We start from the raw sequence: 17,251 nt of genomic DNA, 5'->3' as shown, positions 1-17,251 counted from the left end.
AATGAGAGTTTTGTGGATACATGTTTCTTACTCAAAGCACATTGGGCACCTAAACATATGCTGGATGTCTGTTCCAATGTGTGCTAATTAGCTAATTAGATTAATCGAGTCTAATTAGCTAATTAGCATGCTCCAGCAGCTTCTGCATCATGTGTATTCAGCATCCCCATACTTCAAAATGGCAGTAGGGGTGCTTGAACTGAAGCTCATTTGACAAGCTTTAGTTAAAGCACCTCTGCTGTCATTTTGAAGTGTGGGATGCTGAATACACATGACACTGTGGATGCTTTAATTAGAATACCCCACCTCCATCCCAGAGCACGTGTAAAGATGCCCATTAAGTAAATGAGTATTTAGCCTTAGATGAATAATGATGAAATTATTAAAGATGCCCTTCATTCCTTACCTGCTATATTACTAAAACTGGTTGCTTAAATATTCAAATTTTAATATAGGTCACACAGCCCTTCCTTGGCATCTAAACATCAAAACCAATTTAACAATCAGTTTTGCTTTAATATCTGATAGCAAAATCTACCCCTGCAAAATGGGCCAGTGTAAAGAATACATGGGTCTTAGGTATCATTTGATCCCTCAAAACATTCTATAATATCCAAATGTGTATGATTAAAATGTGTATGATTAACATGCCTAGAGATGGTCCTCTGCACACAGATAAATATAATTTTCTGTAAGTAACAACTACTCAGGTCAGTGAAACAGACAAGATTCAGCACATATTGTATATCCTCAGAGTCTGATATCACTAAGTCAATTGCCAATAAGTTCAAGCTAATGAGACAACTCATATGAGGTTTTCCTATACTAGGAAGGTTGCATGACTATTTGTTGCTTCTAATGAGAAAGAGAAAATCTTTAAGAAGGACTTGAGACACCAAACTGACCAAGTTTAATTATGTTATTGATTAGTTGTATAAAAACTATAATCAACTAGCAAGACATTAACTTGCACATTGACAATCCAAAATGAATGGCCTGTTTCAGTGACTCCAGAAACTGGAATAGGCCAAGCTTAATTCTGCACTTTTATGAAACTCTCCACTTGTTTATAACATTTAGACCAAAAGAATACTCTATGAATTCAACAAAAGTTTGTGAATCTATTTCTTTCATTTCTTCCCTTGTTGTGAACAAAGAATTCCAGAAGATTAGCAAGGCTCAAGGATATCTTATACTACAAAAATCCTGGTGCAGAATATATGCTTGTTAAGTATTTCTGGTGTTACCCATATTCTCCTTTCTTTCTGGTATCTTTGTACAAGGAGCCCCAAATAATATAATAAATGTCATGCCAATTTAGTATAAGTGCTAGAATTTGACAGAATATTGTGCATGCTCATACAAAAACACATTATGAATACAAATGAAGGACAATGCAAGACTTTGGTCATTGTGGGATTTGAGGACTGAGGGTGAGATTGTCAAAAATAAATATGGAAAATGTGTAAGAATATTTTAAACAGATTTTCAGGGTGCATCTATATATGAATAATTCACTTAGGCTATCTATATATTATTTGCAATGAGTTGACATCCATGATGGTTGAAAGTAAGTATCAATTTTACAAATTGGTTCCATGTTCAATGATGTATAATGTTCTAAATTGTTGATGTTAGCCTGAAAGCTATATTGGTTCAGAACTTGAAATGCTATTTTATTGTAAAATGGTTTTCCTGCTCTCTTCAAATCATGTCATCCAAATAAATGGGAGTATTATTTTTATTTTTATGTTTTCATTAAATCTCCCTAAATAAAACTCTTCTCACATTTTCTATTCTTTCAACTATTTTTTTTAATTGTGGCTGGCAATTTATACCATATTTAAGGAGTCAGCCCAGGCCCAGAAGGGTATAAAAGGAGACTCCCCAGGCAACCAGGGATCCTGTGACCAGGAAGCCAGCAAACAGGGAATGCAAAAAGGGGAAGCAGTTTGCAGGCCAGTTCTTAGGCCATTTTTTGGTAGTAGCTTAGCCTATTACCATACAGCGGTGGGGACACGTCGTACCTATGGCTTCCCACCTTGGCCCCACCTGGTGCTCCCTTCCTTTGCACCACTGAGGCCTCTGCCCAGATGGAACGCATGGTTTCAGACTCCACCCAGACAGAAGCCCTGGCTCTGGGCTATGAAGGCTGCCTGGCACAGCTGCCAGCAACTAGGAATGGGAGCAAGATCACCCCCACCTGTGGTGTATGCTCCTTAGTGAGGTCCCTAGAGTTCCAGGTGACTCAGCTCCAGGTCCAGGTAGGTAGACTTCATGCCATCAGGGCCCACAAACAAGATATCGATGACTACTACAGTCATGTTCTTCTCCTACAGAACGAAGGGAGAAGAGCATGGATGCCTGACTATTTTACGATGGACAACAGGAAGATCAACTGGGAGCCACACCTGGGGGATGCTTGGAAGATGGTCATCTTGGGTTCCAAGATATGCAGTACCAGTGTCACTCCTCCCTTGGAACTGAGCAACAGATATGCACCTCTCACACCACCAACAGAGACATCAGCAAAAGCACCGGCGCTAGATGAGAGAAGGCAGCTAGCTGTCACTGCTAAGAAGAGAAGCAGGGTAGTTGTGGTGGGCAACTTCCTCCTGAGAGGGACAGAGGAAGCAATCTGCTACTCTGACCCCCTGGCCCATGACATCTGCTTCCGCCTGGGGGTCCATATCTGGGATGTAGCAGAAACGATTCTTAAAACTTGTCTGGCCCTCCGTCCACTATCCCATGCTTCTTATCTATGTGGGCACAAATGACATGGCTTGGACCAATCCTGGATGGGTCATAAGTGACTATAGGGCTCTGGGGGCTGGGCTCAGAGGGTTGGGGGTATAAGTAGTTTTCTTCTCTATCCTTCCAGTTACGGCTCATGGGCACAGGAGGGAAGGATGTATTGAAGAAGTCAACAGAAGACTGCAGTGCTGGTGCCATCACAAAGGCTTCAGCTTCTTCGATCACAGTCCACACTTCAGAGAGACAGGTCAGGAACTACCACTAAGGAGGATTATGCAGTACTGGCCTGCACTTGTAGGGGGTGGACCAGAAAAGCCAAAGCTGAAACTGAACTCAAAATGGCTACGGAAATCAAAAACAATAAAAAGTCCTTCTTCAATTACATGGGAAATTGAAAAAGAAAAAAGGCAACATTGGATCCTTGCTGAATTAAACAGGGCAGCTGACAACTGACACCCAGGAGAAAGCTAATCTCTTCAACAATTACTTTGCATTGGTTTTCCACCAGCCCAAGGGGATCATCTTGCCTGACAGGATGGAGGACTACTAGGGTAAGGGCAATCATATGCCTATAATTGGGGAAGATCTTGTGAAGGAACAGCTTGAGAGGCTGGGCATCCACAGGTCAGCTGGCCCGGATGGAATGCACCCCAGAGTGCTAAACAAGGTGGCTGACATCATAGCATGACCAATGGCAAGGATATTTGAGAACTCATGGTGCTCAGGAGAGGTTCCTGAAGATTGGAAAAGGACAAATGTAGTGCCTATGTTCAAGAAAGGAAGGAAGGAAGATCCAGGAAACTACAGGCAAGTCAGTTTGACCTCAATCCTTGGAAAGATCTTGGAGAAAAAAAAAAAAAAAAACAATCAAAGGAACCATTAAAAACAGGAAGGCAACATTCTGAGAGATAGCCAACATGTCTTCATTGTGGGTAGGTCTTGCCTGACCAACCTCATTTCCTTCTATGACCAGGTGATGCATCACCTAGACAAAAGAGAAGAGGTTGATGTCATATATTTAGATTTCAAAAAAAGCTTTGACTTGGTCTCCCATGCTGTCTTCATGATACAATTGGGGAACTGTGACCTCGACAACCTTACAATCTGATGGCTGGGGAACTGACTATGTAGTTGGACCCATAATGTGATACTAGATGAAAATGAGTCAACATGGCACATGGTGACCAGTGGCATCCCCCAGGGCCCAGTACTCAGACAAGGATTCTTTAATACATTCATAAATGATCAGGATTCAGGTGTCAGAAGCAGACTGGCTAAGTTTGTAGATGACACCAAATTATAGGGAAGTGTGGCCATGCTAGAGGCTAGGCTGGCAATTCAGGTGAACTTGGACAGGCTCACTAGGTGGGTGGATCCAAACTTGATGAAATTCAACATGGAAAAATGCAAGGTGCTCCACCTCAGGAGAAAGAAAACCCACATCACACTTATGGGCTTGTAACAAAACCCCCAGGTTTTTCTTTTTTTAAAATTTTATTTACTTAAAAATATGACATCTCCTTTCCCCATCATTTCTGCCTTTTTCTCTCCCCTCCTCTATTCTCTATGGGTGAATATTATATATATATATATATATATATATATATGCATATAAGTAGTTACAAGTTAAGGTGAAACCCTGTGTACTTAAGTCCCCTTTTATAGTAACCATGAGCTATTGTAATAGTGCTTTGCTGTGTGTGTGTGTTGGATTACTGTAATGTGTTACACTGTACGGTTATTGTGTCTTAAGTGTCTCTATGTTAATACTGTATGGTTTAGGCCTGTGTCTGTAAAGTAATGTCAAGTTTCCATTTTGTAATGTCAAGCCTCCATCTTGTGTCCCTGATGTTGTAACCTATGACTCATACCTACCCCTCCTATGTAAATTGGTTCCTGGATGAATGGGGATGAATGAGGGTGGTTGAGAGACAATGGCAGTAGATACAAAAATAGCTCCCTCTGAATGACTGAACCATCATCTCCACGACCCAACCATCACCCTGCATTGACCCTCCCTGACTCAAGATTTGAAAGACAAAGATTGCTGCAGAAGCCACCATTACAGACACCTGAAACTGCATGTCCTGACCTGGAATGCACATGCTCAGTGCACTAGGGGCTGGCCTTGCCCGAGCAGGCCCCCTGCCACTGGGGTCATGGAAGGTCTGCCCCTATAAAAGGGGGCACTGAAGACAGACCCAGTGGGAATGCCATTTTCCTTCTGGACCAGACCAGCTCCACGTCACCCACCTATCCACCCCAGAGGCCCTGCCAGCGAACCCCTCTGGACAACACTGAGCTGAAGTAGACCCTGACTGGCCACTGAGGATCAACTTTCAATCTGGGATAGGTAGATATTACCCACACACTTCCTCCTACAATTTGGACCCTCTCTCTCCCTCTCTCCCCTCCTGGACTTCAGCCCCTGCACCAAGCCTCTTTAAACCCCACTTCTAGTGTACGTACGTGCGTGCGTGCACATGCGCAATGGAACCAATAAGATATTGTGTCACCATCTCCCCTGTTCAATAAAGCCACTGTCATTTGCAACCCCGAGTTAGGTTGTGTTTTACTGAATCCTGGTCCTTTCCCTATCTTAAAATTCCAGTCTCTCTCTCTCTCTTTCTCTGCTCCAGCCTTGCCCTTTCCCCTCATTTCCCCAATCCCCTCTCAATTCCATCTCCCCTTTTCTGCCACCTCTCAGCCTCTCCTTGTTTCCCACCACTTCTACCACCTTTTTAGCCTCCTGGCCCCATTCCCACCATCCACCATTTCTGCTGCCTTTTAGCCTCCCGTCCCCATTCATTTCTGCTTCCTGACACCTCTCTCCACTCCCTATCTCTCTCTGTTTTCTGTTCCCGACCTTTCCTGCCCTTTCTCTCTCTCCCTCTGTTCTCTTGCTTCCCCCCGCAGCCCTCTTGCTTACCACCAAGTTCCCTGCATCTCCTCTGAGCTGCCCTGCAGTTTTCCCAGCAGCTGGAGCCTTTCTCCAGCTCCCAGCACCAGGAGCCCCTCCCCTGTAGCTTCCTGAGCTCCCTGGCAATCCCTCTCTAGCACCCACAGTTCCACCTTAGCCCCTCCAGTTCCCTCCAACCCCAGTTTCCCTCTTCTCACCTACCTTTTGGCTTCCTTTCACCTCCATCTCTGGTCCCATCCTGTGTATCCTCTTCCCTCTTCTGCATCTCTCCCCTGTTCTGTAGGTTTGGGCATTGTCCTTTACTCAATTAAGGTTATTTAACCTAAAGTAACCCCAACCCTCAGTTCCTCAGCCAGCTTCTCTCTAATCCACTGATTCTAAACCCAGTTCCAGCAACTTTCACTCCCTACACTTTAACTCTTTCTCACCTTAACCTTCCTCCAAGTATCCCAGGTACCCTAAGCACACACATACACCCCACACCACGCAAGTTAGGGACTCACCTGTGTGTATGTGTAGGTAGGTGGTTTGTGAACTGGTGAATATATATATATATATGTCATCATGTGTGTGTGATATATGAGTTAGTGATCTGTGTATGTGTATTGAGTGTGTGGGTATTGACAATTGATTTTTGTCTAATTTTCTGTGTGTATAGTGTGTATGATCTTGAACACACTATAATAGGTGTGTATGTGCCTAGGCTGGTAATTTTAGATGTGTGTGTGTGCCTAAGTTGGTAGGTTGTAGTTGTATGTGCCTAGTGTGTGTGCATGCACCTAATTGATTTTTGAGTGTGTGCAAGTGCAGTTATATACCATGCCTTCCTGTCTAACAGCACAATATTGAGATCCTGAGCATTGGTCTAACCCCACAGGGCAACAGGCTTGGCAGTGCTACATTCACTAGCATCATGACCAAAAGAGATTTGGGGGTTATGATTGACCACAAGATCAGCATGAGCCACTGGTGTGATGCCACAACCAGCAAAGTAAATAAAAGCTATAGCTTGCATCTACCGATACATCTCAAGCAAGACCCAAGAAGTCATCCTCCCACTTTATATGGTCTTGGTGAGGCCACTGCATCCAATTTTGGTATCCACAATTTATGAAAGGAAGACAAGGCCTAACAGTCACAAACTGCTAGAAGACGGTTTTAGACTGTAGATAAAGTAAAACATTTATTAGGGGTGTGCAAAGAGGGCAGTATTTGATTTGGATTTGGATTCAATTTGATTCAGGGATCAGTGTTTTGATTTGCTGATTCAGATCACTGCCCCAATTTGATTCAGGCAAATCTGAAACTGAAGATTCGATTCTGCTTCTGAGAATCAGCAATTCAGCCATAGACACAGTTTTGTATGTTTTTTCTACATACCTTGAAGTACCACGCATGACTCATAAATGCTGAGATTGTGGGGGGGATGGAGCATCCCACGGGAAAGCGGGGGAATCTCTTGTGCACTTGGTGGTGGCCCTAGAAGTGGAATGAAAGTACTTCTGGTCCACTTCTGGGTCTGCTTCAGAGCGCATAGGGCACCCCTCTGTACCCCTCCAGCTCAACGATCGGCCATGGGGGGACCCCAGGTGTACCCCCAGACTCAGGAAGCACCAGTTGCTGAACTGAGGGGCGGGGGGTCCCCCCATGCTGCCACATGGCAGACCCAGAAGTGGACCAGAAGTACTCTCATGGGATGCTCCATCTACCCCACCATCTCAGTGTTCACAAGCCATACCTAGTACCTTGAGGTATGTAGAAAAAACAAATAAAGCTGTGTCTATGGCCAAGTCATCAAATCTCTCCAAATTGATTTAGAGGCTTCTGATTTGATTCAGAAAGATTAATAGGTCTCCCGATTCGATTCAGATTTGGAGATTCAGCTGTCAAATAGGGCCAAATTGCCTCTGAATCAAACCAGTGACCAAAGCTTCGCACAGCCCTATTATTTATCATCCAAGTCTCCAGAGTCTGGAGCAGACTCCCCTAGAAGTGGTGCAAGCATCTACTCTGGATGCCTTTAAAAATGCTTTGATGCTTATCTTGCTGGGGTGATCTGACCTCAGCTGAATTCCTGCCCCCTGGGTAGGGGGCTGGACCTGATGATCATGCGGTCCTTTCCAGCCCTAATGTCTATAAAATCTATAAATCAATACACCATTGGATTGAGAATAACTGAAGCACAGTGGAATATTTAGTGATGTATCAGAATTTAATCTATTTAAAGTGTGAATTTTCTGTCATCCAATAGGATTTTTAAAGGAATACAGGCTTATGTTTCCATATTTTGGAGGATAATATTCAGTTCTATCTTTTGGTATGTTTACTTTGACCATGCAATTGTTATTATCATCATGAAGGCATTTCTTAATTTAAATGTATTAAAATAACTTAATTGTCCCTTACATGATATAGTCAAGTTCTGTGGGTTAGAGCAGAGCGTAAGTACCAACCAGATTCAACCTCATTTATTTAACACAGAGGAGGTGAGCAAGTTGCTCTACCATACTTTTAGTTTTGACCCTACCATAATTTTGACATTTAACTGACTCTAGTGGATAAAAAAGTTTGCCAATCTTGGTCAATGATTGGCTATAGCCAACCACTGGGGGTACAAAATGTTAAAGCTAATATACTGCTTACTTCTGAATCTTCTTGTACTCTTTTTAGGTGGAGATGATGACTTAAGAGTTTACATTCTGCTAATGTGCAAGAGGTCCACCAGTTATATCCTGGTGATCATTTATTCTTCATCTGAACAAATGGATATACAAACGGATGTTAAATTCTAACATTGAAAGAAAATGTCTGAGGGAATGATGAAAAGTATATAATTTTGGAAACTAAATTTCAAATCCAATTAAAATTATTTTTGTATTAAAACAGTGCCTAAATGTCTCAACTGAGATTGAACTACCATTTTTATGTGTGCTATTACAAACATATGGGATATATATAAAAACAACAACAACAACAACAGCAACAACAACAAAAACTATCCTTACATTGTAAATAAAGAAGTCACAAAAAAGGAATGTGATTACACAAACTCTTTCCAAAAGTAGGAGTATTTGGTGGACTATCATGCACAGATGGTTTCTTGCATTAGTAGGTGGCCTCTATTCATAGCTAAGTTAGATTGTTTTTAATTAGATCATTTTTATGCTTATGTATACTATTTTATATGAATGTATTTTTATATGCTATAGTATACTGGAATTGGGTAGTGTGGTAATGATCAGGGATCCTGATTTTCTCTGTTTAAAAAAAAAAAAAAAAGGCCCCAATTTTTGGATATAAAAAAGTAACCCAAAATCCACATTTTTCCATGATTAAAATGAAACACCACTCTATAGATGAGGAGGGGATCTTTAAAGTCTACCACAAGCTGGATAAAGGATATGATTAATTAAGCTGGTAAAATCTCATCTGCTAAAAGCTGGCAAGACCTGGGTGAGACAGGTGAAGCTGAGTTGCCTGGGAGCCATGAATTGGCTTCTTTGGCACATCTCAGCTTCATCTCAATGGTCAAGCAGCAGACAATGGAGGGAGGAGTGGGGCTCAAGGATACCCCTGACACTGAAAATCTGGGGAGCTCAACCCTCAGATTACAGGCCAGATAAGGATCTATTTCATCAAGTTCTCAGGGTTTTCAAGCCCCCAGGTGTGAAAACGTGGCAGCAGGGGAGCAGTAGAAGCATTAATTAATGATCCCTTGCTGCCAAAATTCTGGACCGATGGGAGCCCCATGTGCTAAATAACATGGCCCTGTGTGTTAGATCACAGGGCTGTGCAAGCCAAGGAAGAGATTCAAGTGCTCAGTCCCAAATCTGGCTAGCCCAGGACCCTATCTAGGTGTGTGGAACAGATATGGTGGGTATGGAGCCCTATTTGTGGTTGTCATGCTGGATCTAACAAATGTGGGTCCTGATATAAACTTCTGAGGCTTTATCTGGCCATCATGGATCCCAAAATAGGTTTACAGGGCTGGATTTAGCTTTCCAGATGTGTGGAGCAGATCCATTTGTAGCAAAAAGCCCCCTTTTGCTCTTGCCTGCATTTGCTCTCCCCTCTTTGGATATGTTTCTCTTCTTCTACCTTTTCCTCCTTCCTCTTTCTTTTAGTATAAGATAAGGAATTGTGTTTTAAAGTTTGTATGTGTGTATTTTGTATCTCCCCTTGTATTTTGGTATTTTTACCTATTTGTGTGCCATGGCATTACTCTTGTAGCTTATATTTTTATACTCCTCACCTTTTAACTAAATGTGTTTAGTTTCAGAAGTAAGTTATACATTGTAACAATGTTAAAAAGGGCAGGAATCAAACTGCCGCTTCCCTGTATCAGGTGGGCCCCTGAAAGAGCAAGTGAATCAGTGATTGAATGCGTAACACAGTAGCAGGTGGCGATTAACACCTAGGAAAATCGCAGATCAACCAATGGAAGAAATCAATAGGAGACGATGTAGCAACCGGGAATTCTCTAAACTTCACTGTTCAAGGGCTAGAAGCCCCGGTCTGAGTTAATCAATGCCGGGGACCAACTTTTGGGCTGAATATCTCCAGATTGACCGCTCCCAGAGCCCTATTCAAAATTCATCAACGGACTCCCAAGCCTACACGTACATGTGGACAACCCCTGGGGCTGACAGATGCCATCCAGTAGCCACCAAGGGGGAAGTCCCATGAGGGTCAACAACCCCTGGATTGGGCAAACCTGAAATCTGGGGAGTCACCAAAGTCTGCTAAGGTCAGATAAAAAGCAGTGAAAAGTGACCCTCAGGGGCGTCCTCTTGATCTCCAATGTGACCAGCACCCAACCTGTCCAGCCAGAAGGACCAGCCGGCGACCCCCTTCTGGAGGATAACACCATGCTGTATACCTGACTACTGTGTGTGTGTGTGTGTACCAGCCCCAAAGTTTATGATTTGACTTCATTACAGTGTTTTAATTTGCCTAATAAACAAGAATTTTAAGGATCCTGAGTTGGACATTTGTAGCCAACATATTGGGTAGAGTGCTTGATCCCAGTGTGTAGGGTTGGATATGACATACATGCATGGCTGGATAGCGTAGACACAAGGAACTGGCAGCTGCAGAGACTGATCTGGGTACACAGGGCTGGGTGCAGTGGGCACGGGGCTAAACCAGGCAGGTGCAGGGCCATATCTGCTACTGCAGGAACTGATCCAGGTATGTGTGGCTGGCCAGTGTAGGGCTTATCTGGGGACATAGGGCTAGATCCAGATGGCATGGAACCTAATCCAGGGTCACAGGGCTGTATTCATTTGGTGCAAGGCCAAATACAGTTGCATGAAACTGGATCCTGTAGCATAAGACCTGTTCTGGGTACAGGATACAGCTCACAAACCAACCTTGCACCACTCTTCTGGCCAAGTGCCAGAAAATTGGACACCACTGCTGAAGTGCCACTGGTATAAATGCCAATATACATACACATATATATATTTTTTATTTATTTATTTTTTTTACAGATTTGGGATTATTTACACCTAGAACACTGTGGCATCCCATAGAGCAGGGATGGGCAATGTTTTTTGGCCCATTCTGCACTATGCTATTTTTGTCCCCTGGCACCTCTCCCTCTCTGGACCAGCCCGTACCCTCCACACCTCCCAGCTACTCCAGGTGCTTCCACTGCCAGAGCCAAGCAAGTTAGTCCCAGTGGAGGGGAGGGACAAGAGGTATGGGGGTGTAGGTTCATCAAGAAGGGGTGGGGGGTTAACCAGCTGAAGAAAAGTAGCCCCTGGTCCCCCCAAGACCCTTGTAAACCTCACTAGCCCCACTGATCCTACCAGATGCCCAAAATCCCAGCTACACCACATGGGTTTTATATGACCCCACCCCACCCATGGGTCATGACTGCCTGTCCTTTGTGGGTTGCACCTGCCCCACCACTCCACCTGCAGGTTGAAACTGTCCCCTCAGCCCTCATGGGACACTCCTGCCCTGCATCAAATGCATGGGTTACATCTGCCCCACCCCGCCATCTCCCAGCATACCCCCAATCTCCCTCCCAGGCTTCTTCCTCCCCAACCCACCTGCTAGCCTCATCCTTATTTACCTGATAGTGGGAAGACATTTTGAACCAATTTAACCTCTTGATAACATCTCCTAATATATGTTATGCTATTTAATATTTATATGCATATACTTTTTGCTTATATCAGCTATATCCTGCCTAAAATTAGCATCTCTAAATATGCTTGAGGAGACCTTGAAATCTTTGCCTTAGTTTTTCCCAATCCATCGTTCTTAAGTTTTCTAAAATGACTCGTACCTTATGATGTTCACTGGTCTAGTCATTACCTTTTCTTCTTTTACACAAGCAAGTGTTATACCATATCATTATCAACAGGGATCCTGGTTTTCTCTGATTAAAAAGTCCCCAATTTTCAGGCTAAAAAAAGTAACCCTTTATCCACATTTTTCCATGATTAAAATGAAACTCCCTTCATTTTGATCATGGAAAAATTTGGATTTGAGGCTACTTTTTTTTTTTTAATTTGGATTTTTTTTTAAATCAGAGAAAATCAGGACCTCTAGTTATGACTGAAAAGCAGAATATCACATTTGACAGAAACAAGCAAAAAAAAAAATCTCTCTGAATTGGATCAAAAACAGAACCTTTTTTTGTGAACTGGACACTCCCCAGAATCTTCTTTGTATTATAGAACAATTTATATGAGCAAATTTAGAAGATTTACATGGATTGGTGAGGAACATTTTTTGTGTCTGTGTGTTTACATATTCCTAACTTAGAGTAACTCTAGAAACATGATTTTAAAATTTGAGTCTAATTTATTTATAAATTGTTCCCTTTAGTTTATCCAAAGTGTATTTTGACTCTGTTTTCTGATTTTTTCTCCTTTCTAATGACAGTCTGTTTCATATATATTCTATTCATTCATATACCTTGTTTTAAACTGCATAATTCTCTAGTCTCATTTGTTATCTTTCATTTTTCTGTTACATTATTATGCCCTATGTAAAACAACATTTTATGAAGTCTTCTTGACACACAGTATTCCTGTTCTGCCCCTGCCCCCATAATTCCATCTGTTTATTCAGTTACATATTTGTTCTGCATCAGTACCACCACTCTGTGGCAGATAAACAGAATGCAGAAGAAACAAAGATACTATAATCATGCATCTATTATTGTACCATTTTTAAATATGTATTTTTAAATGTATTTATGAATATTTGCAAAGCATTTATTAGAATAGGTTCTGAGAGGCATTCATTTCAATCTCTCTTGTAATTAGTAACAAAACAAAACATTAAGAAAAAATTCTTACTCTGAGTTTATATCACCCTTATTCCTTGTACAGGAAACCATGGAATCCATCTTCATCACAGAAATGCCTGATGTTCCTCAATATTCCAAAGACACTTTGAGACAAAACTACTAAAGCACATACTTAAATTAAAGACATATTTAATCTGAAAAGCAAGGGTGATATGAAACAATCCCCATCCAAGGATTGTAGATAACTGATTGAAATTGAATATGTACAAGTTAGTCATACTTGTACCTTATTTAGTTTGCCTGTTCAAGCAGGTATTTATTTTGAATCATAGCAAGCTTTTTAACTTAGTTTTATGGTTTTGTGAATAGATTGCTTAAATTGTTGGCTCTGGCAGCATTGTCTCTCCAAGGAGTTTTTCAGTTACTCTTCCCAACTTTTATAGTCTTTAAACTGAAAACCAATAGGAACCATGATTCTCTACCTTAGACATTCAGAGGGGAATCCCTTTTGCTCTAACTGACAACATAAAAGCCTTTCCACCCACTGCAGAAAACTGTTTTATTTACAGCTGACTCCTCCCTTCCAAAATGCTCCTTTATAATCTCTCTCTGCTATCCTCTCTGGGTTTTTTAAGATCCTGGTGAATCATTCACTTATTAGCAGTTTTCCCACAGGGGAAGCTATTCAACAGGGTAGGCTGCTCACCCCACCCCTTAATGAGACAGACCATCTTGCTACTGACCTTCATTTACACAACTGACTAATGACTTAGTGAGACATTTTAAAGGTGCCTGTTTTTCAGAAGATGGCCACTCACCATCTCTCTCACTCATCTGAAAAAACAAAACCATCATATTGTGAAGGTAGACGCTTGCTCACATCACGCATCTGGACATTGCTAATGCATGCCAAACTGTTCTTCTTACATGTGAAAAAAAGAAAAGAGCAAATTGCCATCAGAGCTTAGAACAGTTTTCTTCCCTATAAGAAAAAAAAAAATCCTGCTACAGGGCTCCTTGCAGCTGATGCAGAATGTTTAAAAGCGTCTTGAAGTGGTGGGCAGTAATTTTAGTTAGTGAATTATGAATTGAAATCTTCAGTTCCAGGAAAACTACTTTGGGTACATTCTCTAGAGGCTATCATCCTTTGAATGAGGGGAAAAGAATTTTAAGAAAGATGATTCATTTTTCTTCAAGCAATGAATCTCAAATAGCAAAGCATGCTCTTTAAGATAATTGTCACATATACTGCAGCTTTTAAAAAAATGATAATTGTTTTTTGTTTTTTAATATTTTGATATAGTGGTATTACCACATCACAAGGAATGTAGATCAAAAGCTGGAACTCTTCTTTCTCTTTCTAGGGTTTTTTTTTTTTTTTTTCCCCAACTACTTTTATTTTTCTAAATATTTTCATTGAGGGGGCGTTGTTCTCAGTCTCCCACCAATATTTTATAGCTGGGGTCAAAATTTCAAAGGACCTATGAAAAGTTTTCAAATAATTTTTGGTCATGCCCACTTACATATGTAATATTATGCCTCAGTCCTACAAACATCCATTGTTTCCTGATCTGCTCTCTGACAAGAAAAATCATTTCCCCCCATTGTCTTTTTTAGTCTTTCAAATATTTGACAATTTATGCAGCAAAATAAATTTAGATCAAATTTCATTGGTAACAACTGTGTATATCCTGGGGAGAATAGGGAAATCTTGTAACTGTAAGAACAAGATGCATTGTGTGGGGAACCTCAGTCTCAGTTCGGAACTTTTCTTTTGAACCCAGCTTGCCTCAGATAGAATGCTCTGCCACCCTTCTATTGTAGCCTTTCTGAGGCAGGCCTAGTGGGCCTACCTCTGACTGAGACCTCAGAACAGGTGCCTGCAATTTCCCAAGTTGCTGCAGGAGTCCCTGATCCGTAACTTGGCCTTTCAGCAGGGGACCCTAAGCTGCTCCTCCAGAAGCCTCATTGTTTTCTTGTTCCAGCTGAACACTATCAATATGACCCACCTCTAACTCAGCTCAGTCCACCTGGCTCTTAACTAAAGCCCTAGTTGTCCAGCTGACCTGTGCTTTGTCCAAGTTGCTTTGTGTCTCTCGCCTGAAGTGCAATGTGTCCTCCCCTTGGATGCACTTGCCACCCTAGAAGACCACCTCCACACATGAAAAGCCCTCCCTGTTGGCAGCCCTGTAGACCAGCAGTTCTCAATCCTGGGTCACAACCCAAATGAGGGCCATAGGCACAATGCTGGGAGCACCATGCAAAAAAGAGGAGCCATGCCACATGCCAAGAACTCCCCTGCCTACAACCGTGGGCCGCCACTACCGGCCACCACACCCTGCTCACAGCAGTGGGGTGCAGAAAAAAAAGGTTGTGAACCACTGCTCTAGACAGACCCTTTCTATCATTGCCTATTTCTCCATTTGGGGACATCCCCCTGGCTACTGAAGGGGCTCTCTGAAAAGTGGAAGATGGAAAGCTGGTCCTACATATGTAACCCCATGAGAAGCATTGGAAAGGGGGTTTCAGAAGGGGGAGAGGAGCTCCCTGGCTGGACTGTGGACTGCAGCACAGCAGGTATGCCTGACTTCAGGGGTAGATCCCTATAAACATATAAAAGAAGAGTGTACTCGGCATGCTGAGAGCAGATGCAGTGAGGGATGGTGAGGTGAGAGGAACTCTGGAGAAGATTGTCCTCAGGAACCGGCCTGAGGCAAAACAGCACATGGAGAGCTGGGCCTGGAAGCAGCTCAAGACTGCTCGGGCCCTACATGGTGTACAGGTTGGTTCAGGGAGAGTTGACCACATGACCAGCTCAAGGCTGCTCAAGTTAGCCCCAGCTCTAGGTTGAGTAACCAGAACCCCGCAGTATGGTTCAACATTAAACTAAAAGAGCCCTGGTGCCCAAAGCAAGGCCCAGGAAACAAAAGGACCCCCAGCATGAGGACAGGGAACTAGACTCAGTAAGGGCTCAGCTCCCATAGGAACACCCTGGGTCCCCAGTGCAGGACACCAGGCTATCAAGAGGAGACAGAGACGCTGCCAGAGAGAGGCCCTTGTGGGACTGGCCACCAGGGAACAAGCCTTGGTTGCTTCAGAGTGGGAGTGGGAGTTGCTGGGGAAGTGGGTCCCACAGGGGAGGCAGGCTTGGGAGAGGAATGTCTGCATCCTCCACCCTCCTCCATTGTGGGGGGAAGGGATGTCCACATCCTGCGGCCCTAAAGAGGAGGACTCCAGAGAACTCCCCATGGGGTGCTGAGTGTGCACCATATTTTGTAATTGGTGTTGCTTCATACTGTAGGTGCTAATATAGTTATGTGTACTCCTTAAGGGGATTTATATGGGTTTACCTGTCTTCATTGCCTATATGTGTTTACTACCTAGTATCAAAACTTACCTATATTGCTGCCTGTGTGCATCTATTGCAATGTTCATAGATTTCATAGACATTAGGGATGGAAGGGACCAAAGAAGATCACTGAGTCCAGCCCCCTGCCCGAAGGGCAGGAAGTCAGCTGGGGATCCTAGCTGGGACTTCTTGCTGAAGTCAGCTAGGATCCCAGCAAGATAAGCATCCAATTCTCTCTTGAAGGTGTTCAATGTAGGTGCTTGAACCACCTCCGATGGCAGGCTGTTCCAGACCTTGGGGCCTTGGAGAGTAAAGAAATTCTTCCTGATGTCTAGCCTGAAATAGTCTTGCAGTAGTTTATAATCATTTGACCTAGTCATCCCTTCGGGCACTCTGGTGAACAAACGTTCCCCCAGATACTGGTGGTCACCCCTGATAAACTTATAGGCGACCATCAGATTGCCCCTGAGACTGCACTTTTCCAGGCTAAAGAGCCCCATAGCTCTCAGGCTGTCGTCGTAAGGTCTGTTTACCTGACCTTTGATCATGCGTGTTGCTCTTTTCTGGACTCTCTCAAACTTCTCCACATCCCTTTTGAATTGTGGGGCCCAAAAGTGGATTCAGCACCAAGGCTGAATACAAGGGGAGAATGACGTCCCAAGATTTGCTTGAGAAGCATCTATGGATGCAAGCCAAAGTTTTGGTCTCTTTACTAGCTGCTGCAGCAGCGCATTGAAGGCTCATGTTCATCTTGTGGTCAATCATGACCCTGCAAGTCTCTTTCTTCCATAGTGCTAGCAAGTGTAGCACTGCCAAGCCTAAAATGATGCTGCAGATTTTTCCTCCCAAGGTGGAGAACTTTGCATTTTTCAGTATTAAACACCATCAGGTTCTCCTCCGCACATTTGCTGAGCCTGTCCAGGTCAGCCTGGATTGCCCTCCTATCTTCAGGTGTGGA

Source organism: Alligator mississippiensis, chromosome 1, assembly GCF_030867095.1.
Source record: "Alligator mississippiensis isolate rAllMis1 chromosome 1, rAllMis1, whole genome shotgun sequence".
In the NCBI taxonomy this organism is placed as follows: domain Eukaryota; kingdom Metazoa; phylum Chordata; order Crocodylia; family Alligatoridae; genus Alligator; species Alligator mississippiensis.
This window is presented reverse-complemented; position numbering follows the sequence as displayed.